Source organism: Cuculus canorus, chromosome 2 (genome assembly GCF_017976375.1).
Source record: "Cuculus canorus isolate bCucCan1 chromosome 2, bCucCan1.pri, whole genome shotgun sequence".
NCBI lineage: Eukaryota > Metazoa > Chordata > Aves > Cuculiformes > Cuculidae > Cuculus > Cuculus canorus.
Genome location: NC_071402.1, coordinates 133,791,980 through 133,801,444, shown reverse-complemented (window position 1 = coordinate 133,801,444; position 9,465 = coordinate 133,791,980).

Here is a 9,465-nt window from a genome sequence, read left to right as displayed (position 1 = left end):
CAGCACTACATCACAGAGCATCACATCACATCACACAGCACCGCATCATGTCACACAGCACCGCACCATGTCACACAGCATTGCGTCACACAGCACTGCATCACACAGCATCGCATCACACAGCACCACATCACAGAGCATCGCATCACATCACACAGCACTGCATCGCGTCACACAGCACCGCATCACAGAGCACCACATCACGCAGCACCGCATTGCATCACACAGCACCAATTCACACAGCACTGCATTGCATCACGCAGAACTGCATCGCGTCACACTGCATCGTGTCACACTGCATCACGTCACACTGCACTGCATCGCATCACACAGCACCACATCACACAGCACTGCATCGTGTCACACAGCACCGCATCACACAGCACCGCACCATGTCACACAGCACCGCGTCACAGAGCATCGCATGACATCACACAGCACTGCATCGCATCACACAGCACCACATCACGCAGCACTGCATTGCATCACACAGCACCAATTCACGCAGCACTGCATTGCATCACACAGCACCAATTCACACAGCACTGCATTGCATCACGCAGAACTGCATCGCGTCACACAGCACTGCATCACACTGCATTGCGTTGCATCACACAGCACTGCATCACAAGGCATCGCATCTCATCACACTGCACTACATCGCATCACATTGCACTGCATCACACTGCACTACATTGCACCACACTTCATCATATTGCATTACACAGCACCACGTCTCATCACACAGTACCGCATCGCATCACATTGCCCCACGTCACACCACATCACGTCACACAGCACCGCATCACACAGCACCACACCGCATCACATCATATGTCACCGCACTGCGCCACATTGCATCACATTGCACTGCATCACACCACACAGCATTGCATCACACCGCACCGCAGCGCGGCCTTTCCCTGCAGCCCTGGCTTGAGGAGCCCCATGGCAGGGCACAGCCAAAAAAATAGGGCCTGCCACCTCGCCTAATCCACTGTGAAGCAGAGCTCGTGCTGTGCGGCACTGCTGGGCTCACTGGGCTTAACAGGGCAATGAAGCCATCAGGGATCCTGTCCCTGCAGATCTGCACCGAGTTATGCCTTGTGTTCAGTACAGTGAAAGGAGCTGCATGTGGTTGGTTGCCTTAAAGCTGCTTTGTTTGGTTTGGGAGAGAGTGTTTGCAAAGCTTGCACCTCTGGAAGCATTTACTGAGGTCTTTGTATTTTGCTGTGCAAAATTCAGTTTTGAATAATATGCGCTGTGCGTAAAGAGGGATTCTGCTGCCTACCTGACATGGGACAGTTTTTCCTTTTTGCCTTTAAGTATTAAAGTAAATGAAACTCAGCTCTGAAGACTAGAATGTGAAGTGCTGAATATAAACCTTAATTCTCACGTGTACTTCAAGAGAGTGATTAGTAGTAATTTGCATGCAATGCACTTTCATAGCTTTAGTGGACTTGGTGTAGAACTGCAGTGCTCTGCCTAAAGTTGTTCTGGCTTTGCAGACTGTCAGCAGTAAGTGTGGTCTGTGTGTAGAATTTTAAAAGGACATATTAAGAAGCCATTAAAAGGCTATTTTTAGGCTTTAGAAAGAAAAATGTGTCTAAGTGTCCTTTGCGTGAGAAGTAGGCTTCAGGAATCAGGAATAGATGTAGGAGGTTTCTGTTCTGCACAGCTTAGCCTGAACACAGGACTGGCCTCGGCAGAAGCAAGGCTTTGAGCAGCATACAGATGCCATGAGTGCTCACAGAAGAATACTGGTTGTGCTGGGGAACACCTTAGATCTTCGGGGTTTTCCAGAGATCTAAATGTCACAAGTTTGCTTAGGCTTAAGTTGTTGTCTGACCATTTTCATTTTATCAGCAATCCCTGGTTCACAACTAGATCTCACACAGTGCTTTGCAATAATCAGTCACAAACCATTTGGTAATAAAAGATTTTTTTCTTCGAGAAATTGAAGCAGGGAGGGTGTGGAGCACCTTGCTGGAAGTAGCCTATTAAGGTGGGGCACGCAAAGCCAGGGCAGAACAAAACCTCCCAAGTCCTCACTAATGTCTGCACCCTTAGGGCATGCTGGGTAGCAGTTGTGTTTATCCTACCCTTTACTACCCATTTCTAAAAACTGGGCATAACTGTTGCATTTTACTATGTCTTGCATGTTTATTCCTCTATTTTAATGGAGCTGATGGTGTTACATATGGCAGAAATACTAGACACAATCAGTTTTTTACACATTGGCAGTGTTACTGTTTGGTAGTTACAATACTGCAGGTAATAACTGATATGTCCCTTTCCATTTCTAGCCTTTTCTCTACTATTGTCAAGTAGCCCATTACAGTCCCTTTAGATTAAGTGTCATTTTTTCAATGTCCAAACTTCTCTTTCAGCGTATCTGCAGACAGCACTAGATGTAATTACACCTCAGTCTCAGAGCTCTGTTCTCAGTTTTCTTCCCTCTCAGTTTTCTCCTTCCTGCAGACATTATCATATGTAATAGTTTCACCAAAGCAATTTCTTCTCCACAATACTCCCCTAAAGCTGATTTTCCCCTCCATTTTTGCTGAGAGAAATTTAAACTGTTGCTAGCTGGGTAGACAGAACAGGTTTGAACATAAATTTTGTGTGTCATCAATAGCTAAGAGACTTTCCATTTTGTTGCACCATCTCTTTAGTACTTGAGAGTAACCATCTGGCCACAGGCTAAAACCATTTAAGGCAGAAAAAGACTGTAAGAAAGTTCCTGATTAATTAATTAAGTACTTGTGTTAGTTTTGTTTCTAATCAGCTGAAATGAAAAGCTAAGAGGTTTCTTTGAAGGCCACAGGTAAATAAGTACATGGAAGGTCAGAGTGAACAGGTCAGTGAAAACAACACAGGACAAACTGTCGCAGCTGCATGACTGTTGCACTGAGCAGCTCAACTCTCCGTTGAACATTGTTCCTAACTGAAGTCTGTGCTCTTCATTTTTTTCCCATGAAAGTTGAATACCTTTGCTGCATCCATCAGATGTGGTGCCACCAGCATGCTTGAGAGACTGGAAATGTGTGAATTCTGTGAGATCCATCAAATCTGTTTAGAGAGGAGGCAGCACTGAGGGGAAAATGGAGAAGTCAGAGGCTGTGATGAAGATAGACATGCAGTGAAAGTCTTCTGTTTTCACAGTGCTGACTAACAAGTTAACAATCTGTCATACCTGGGGGGTTTACAACAAGTAGCCTCCTGAAGATATCCCTCATAATTTCTGACTTTTTCCATGAGATAACATGTTCCAGCTGGTTTTGTGATGGTGGCTCTGCCTTTGCTCTCACTGGAGCTGTGCAAGAAAACAAGATCTGAAGTACAAAACAATGGCCAGACTCAAATATATCAGAGAACGACTTTCCCTTCTCTCTCAGCATCAAGGCACATACTCTGCAGTTTCTCAGAGCGGAATTGAGGACCCTTTGTTGATGGTGAAGATTGCCATGAGTAGATTGATGGGCCAGCTCCTTGTGATGGGCAGACTGTAAAAAAGCAAAAATTCTATTGATAGGCCTTGGCTCAGCCTTGCACCAGCCCTTTGCACCGCAATTGCTACTGAGTAGCTGCAGAACACAGGCACTTTGCACCCTGCCCCACCATCTACGTTGTCATGGATAATTAAAGATGCTTAATCACCAACAGTTTTAGAGATAATAAGGATAATGCTGAAAATACTTTATATTTTTGAGAAATGGGAGATTTTGGCTGTGAGAAGGAGAGGGATGTATCTTGTCTTCAGTCTCGTAACTCCCTTTTGATCTAGCATCCACTTCTAGCTTGGCTGCACTACTTTCCATCTGGCCTTGAACACATCCTGAATTGCAATAGCAATACTTTTTTTTTGCCTTTCCTCAATCCTAACTTGTGTTGCAATGGAGTCATGCAAATAGGCGGCTTCAGGTTTCCAGAACTCTCAAATTATCCTTTTCTCAACTCCCAGTGACTTAATGTGCATGATGTAAGCTGGGCACAGATCACCAAGAATCCTGTATTTTCCAGCTTGAATTTTTTTCCTTGATGCATTTGCTGCACAAATCTTTGCCACACTTCACTAGAGGCCCAGCTGAAGGGCATATGCTACTATTGATTTGTTTGTGCTTGTCAGCATCTACAAATTACTTTAGTGTTGAAGTTTGTGTGCTATCCTTTATGCGTTTACACATTCTGTCCCTGAAAGTGCATTAATAAGAATCAAATGCTGTTCTTGGGGCATGGAGCTAGTGTACAGCTTCATTTCCACCAGGAAAGAGTGACTTTAGACAAACATTGCTGCATAATCCAGCATTGTAGCAATAACAGAAAATCAACTGGTAAACTGGTGGCATTGGCAGCCCATTAAACAGTGGAAAAGATTGGTGGTAGGCAGGACTCAAGGGAAGGTGGAGATAAGTCCTTCCTCTCCAGTTGCATGGGTTGACATAAATAATGCATCTCATACTTTCCTGTCTTCAGAAATATAAAGGCTTGTACAATACATGTACATTCACCAGGCATTACTTGTAATACCAGGTGTTCTGCTAACACATCTGAAATCTGAAATATATGGTTATATGTCAGGAATATGCATATGCAGAGAGTAAAGGCCTTTTCCTGTTTCAGTTTTCCTTCCCTGTAGAATAGCAACACAATGCACTCTTAAAGTTTGAGTGCTTGCACTCAGAATCTCAGGCAGAAACACATTTTAATCTCCATATCTGAGTGAGGAAAAAAAAATTAAAAGAGAAACTGTCAGATTCAAAAGGAGTTTGGAGAGCCATAGTTTGAAGCGAGGTAGGCTCACACTTACATCACTGCCTTTCATCCAGTGGGACTGCACCACACGCCAGCCAGCGTTGAGCTTGCAGCTTTTAGAGAACTTATTGATCTGACAGAGCTGTTTGTTCCTATAATTTCGGATATATCTATTTTTCTTTTTTTCTCTATGTTATTTTCCTTTCCTTCGGAAGACATTTAAAGGATGGGCAGACTACTGTCTCTCCTCCAGACAAAATCCTCTCTCTCTCGTGGTATAAAAAGTATTTGTCTGTCCCCCTGGGAGTTCCTGTTGCTGTAGTCTCTCTTACTTAATCCTTTTTATTTTCTTTCTGCTTAATTATGTTAAGCTTCAAAACAAATAAGACTTGCTCCGACCTTGGAGTCAGAGGTCACAGCACTGAAATGTTAAAAGAAAATCTTTTCTAGAGCCCAGGCATTCAGAACTTCAGTAAAGTACTATGAAGGCATGTCCAGTGCTGCAGCAAGAGAAAAAAAATCACAAGTAAGGTGATTTGTTATTGCCTCACAAAAGACTAAGCATTTTGCACTACTCCTGCATCCCTTTTTTTAACGTCCCAGCCCTTCCATTATCCCCTGTGTTTCTTAGCACAGACAAGAAAGGGTTGTTGAAAGCACTGTTGGCCATACGGGGCGCATTGCAGGCACGGCATATGGCATACCAATAGCTTTATTGTCAGCAGGACCAAGACCACAGAGGAATGAAACATTGCTGACTTTAACTGAATAGTGGTCCTGGCTAATGAGAAGAAATCCGGCATAATTTATTCTCTCTTCCTGGGGAGAGAGGGAGGGAAATAAACCACAAAACCCAAAGAACTACTACATATGCTTTTTTAACCACTTGCAGAATAAAGAAAAATTAGTTGTCTGATACTGATTTTAAAATGGAATAATTCTGTAGTGTTTTTAGAGTCATAATGGTGGAATTAATTTGAATTCTGGTTCTTTTTCATAAAACATTAAAGATTAGGTGTCCACTGAATTAGCATTTAAACTAACTGTTGTAGTCAATGTAGCAGGATTAACTGCAAATTACAATCTTCAGTTCACTTTTTCATTGTGAGATTTTGCTCAATCCAACAGATGTTTTGCTTAATACTAATAAGATCCTTTTCATCTAGAATACAGCTAAATTCTGCTGTAAGACACATACTTAGCTGGTATGAAGATGTAACAGCTAAGGCCATGATTGAACATATATAATAGACACTTAAAATACATTGGAATGTATTTTTCAGCTGGAATAACTGGACATAATTCAGTTATTTTGACACAGATCAGTTGTGCTGCTTTAGTCTTTTAAAACACTGTATTTAATTTGGTGATTCATTTCTCCTAAACACAATTGACAATAACAGAGGAGGGAGAATAACAATTATTGAACACTCCATGAGGATTTTCTTTTTTTTAAAGAAAGTTAAGATGGTCTTTGGTTTATAAAAGACTGAGAAACTATTCTAAAGCATATGACTGCAGCTGTTCTTTGCTATCACTAGGTCGAGCTGTTACCTCAAAATGAGGAACTCACACCCTGCTAGCATTGTTGTTAACAGAAATAGATGTAGAACAAATACGACAAAGGTTTGCAATGAAATAACTAAACTGGTAAATGTGTGGAAAATAAACAACTGCACTGTCACATACACTAAAAAACTAATAGTGAAAGTAATTTTTTTCTCTTTTGTCACAGAGGTAAACACTAAAACTGGTATGCGCTGGCTTCCTACTAATTCTGTTAAATAAAGCAGTATTAAAACCTTCAAATGATTGCCTTGTTTCTTATTATAGCTATTTACTCTGCTTTTTCTTAGGAATGAATTCTGAATTCTGTACAGAGGTAAACTTCTGTTGTTGTTTCTGCTATCATATAAACAGTAAAATGGAATGCCTCCCTTTCCTATTCTTTCCTAGTAGAAACTCTTGAAAACAGATTTTGTAAAAATAGCTTTGTCTTTTTACAAAGAGAGAGAATTCTTTCTAATTAGAAAAAGAGAAGAAAACCTAGAGAAGAAAGCAAATTCTGTAATAGCTCAAAATGCAGTATCAATTCAAAAGGATTAAAAGAATTAAATAATTAATGTTTGCAAAGTAGAAGAGTTAGTTCTGCATTCTGATTCTTACTGAACAATACCCCATATCTGATCAGATGCTAGATAATAATGTAGATATTTCTACTAATTTAACAGCCTTAATTTCCAATATTCATGCCAACATTTTTATCAAGCATGTTTTGCAAAGAAAAGAAACACGAATCATCAATTCTCATATAAATACAGTTATATAAGAATGATAATTTATAGCATCATTACTTTGACACTCAGCTGACAAAAATCTTTGCTTTTGCCAGGAAAAGGTATGAGATAGGCAAACAAAAGTATGTATCCACAAGTGTTGACTACACCTCAAGCGGTTCTGAAATGCATATCTTTTATTAGAGAATTTATTATTGGAGAATTTATTATTTTATTATTATTGTAGGATTTGACAAGAAAATATTTGCACTTGCCCTGGCTCTTTTTTAGGGTGCATGCCTATGCAAAATAAATGGAAATATGCTTATCTATAATGAAATATATCAGTAACAAGAATGAGAGAGGTGTATTTTTCTTAATTGCTTAAGTAAGCTCTGCAAGGCCATTTTTATAAATAAATCAGGGCCAGAAAATAAACCCAAGTATGGGAAGCTGTACACTTATTGGTATGATTTATGTCCACGCCAAGCAGCATTCCTTGAGAAAACTTCTGGGCATTGTTTATAGAGTAACACTTGCCAAGAGCTATTTGTAAAGAGTAGTATGGACAAGAGCGAGATTTCACTTCATCCACAGCGCAACCCTCCAATGAAATCCCAGCAGACCTGCTAACCCATCAATGCTCCTGCATGCCTTCCCACCACCTCCTGCTGTGCTGAAAATTAGTGTAATTTTCTCAGTTTCATGATAGGAAAATCTCATTCTGGTGGTGTGCAACACAGCCCTCAACCTACTTTGAACTGAAAAATCATAAAATAGGCATGACAAAGGAGGGACCCTGTCACTGTTTCATCCATATAAGCATGGATGTAGTCCAGAGCATTCTGAAGTAGGCTTTGGGGCAGGTCTGTAAGCAGTACAGAAACACTGTAGGAAGTGCTTTTCCTGTAGAATTTCCAGAATGGTAGTTTATTACATTTTGTATGGTATTTCAAATAAAAAATACAAAGACAATTAATTTTATTTAATTTTGATAATCAACAAACACCCTTTTACTTACAATTGTTTTAAAGTGTTCTGTAAATTTTCCAAGTTTTAGAAAGATCCAGTCATTAATTTCTTATTCTGCCTCACAAAATGTATCACTCAAGTTTTGGGCACATACTGAATATTAATCTATAAATTCACAATGACTTGTTGTAAGTAAATTATTTGTTGCAAGCAGACCTGGTTAACACAAATAGCAGCGCAGAGTTTGTACAATTTTTTAGAAGCAGAGTGTAATTCTATCTTCACAGATCAGTAATCTGTATTATTATACGGCAATTCCACTATTGTTTGTGCAAGAAATACAGTGAGTAAAGTTCTGTAGCATAACAGGATGGTCAGACTTCCAGTCAGCTGGTGTATTTGTGGGTAAAAGGAAGGTTGGGTGATACCCTCCAGAACAGAGAACCGCCTTACTTCTATGTTATGTTATGTTATGTTATGTTATGTTATATGTTATGTTATGTTATGTTATGTTATGTTATGTTATGTTATGTTATGTCATGTTATATGTTATGTTATGTTATATGTTATGATACGATACGTTATGTTATATGTTCCTGACTGTTGCAGGACCCTGCAGCACCAAAATAGGGTGTCCTGTTCACACTCAAGTGCGCAAAGGCATGGTAGTAGATTGAAACTCCGTTCACTTTCCTAAAGGCCTTTGTTCTGCACTAGGATGGATAATACTTGTATTTGATCTGCTCCAGTGCACCTGCATTGGGGTGAGAGTGGGTAATACGTTTTTTTAGAGAAGAATTGTCTCACTGAATCTGAATGGTCAAGTTAGTGGGATTTTTTTATAGATAACATTAAGCAAATAAGGCATTACGTTTAATCTACTCGTCTGTTTGACCAAACAGTAGTGAACTTGAGAACACAAAAATAGATTTCTGTCAAAATACATGGAGATTACCCACTAATATATATTTTCATGGTCTTGCTCATGATCCATAACAGTAACAGTATAAACAGAGACAAGATAAGATGATTTACGATTGAACAAAATGTATAGAAAACAAAATAGTTATGTATGGGAGTATGTTGAATTTGATATGGTAAAGCTGGTTCCTTGTCAGCCATTAGCATGTGGAAAGCTGCTTACAGGAGGAAATCAGTTTCACTACAGATATTTATTAGATATCCAATTAAACACTTAAATGTTATGTGTGTAGTCAATGACTTGCCAAATCACAACAGCTGTAGCTTTTTACCTTCTGCCTCAACCTTGTGCTGTCTTTCTTACTTAGAAACCTGTATTCCCAGACTCCTGCGAGTGAAAATTATGAGTTAAGAGCTGTAGCTGATTTCTTTTACGGTAGGTACTTAGGGGCTTAGGGGTGAAGATGCCCAGCCAAGCAGCTCACGAAGAGCTACTTAGTGATGAGAAAAGGGATTAAGGTCCTGCTACTCTGTTTTTGCC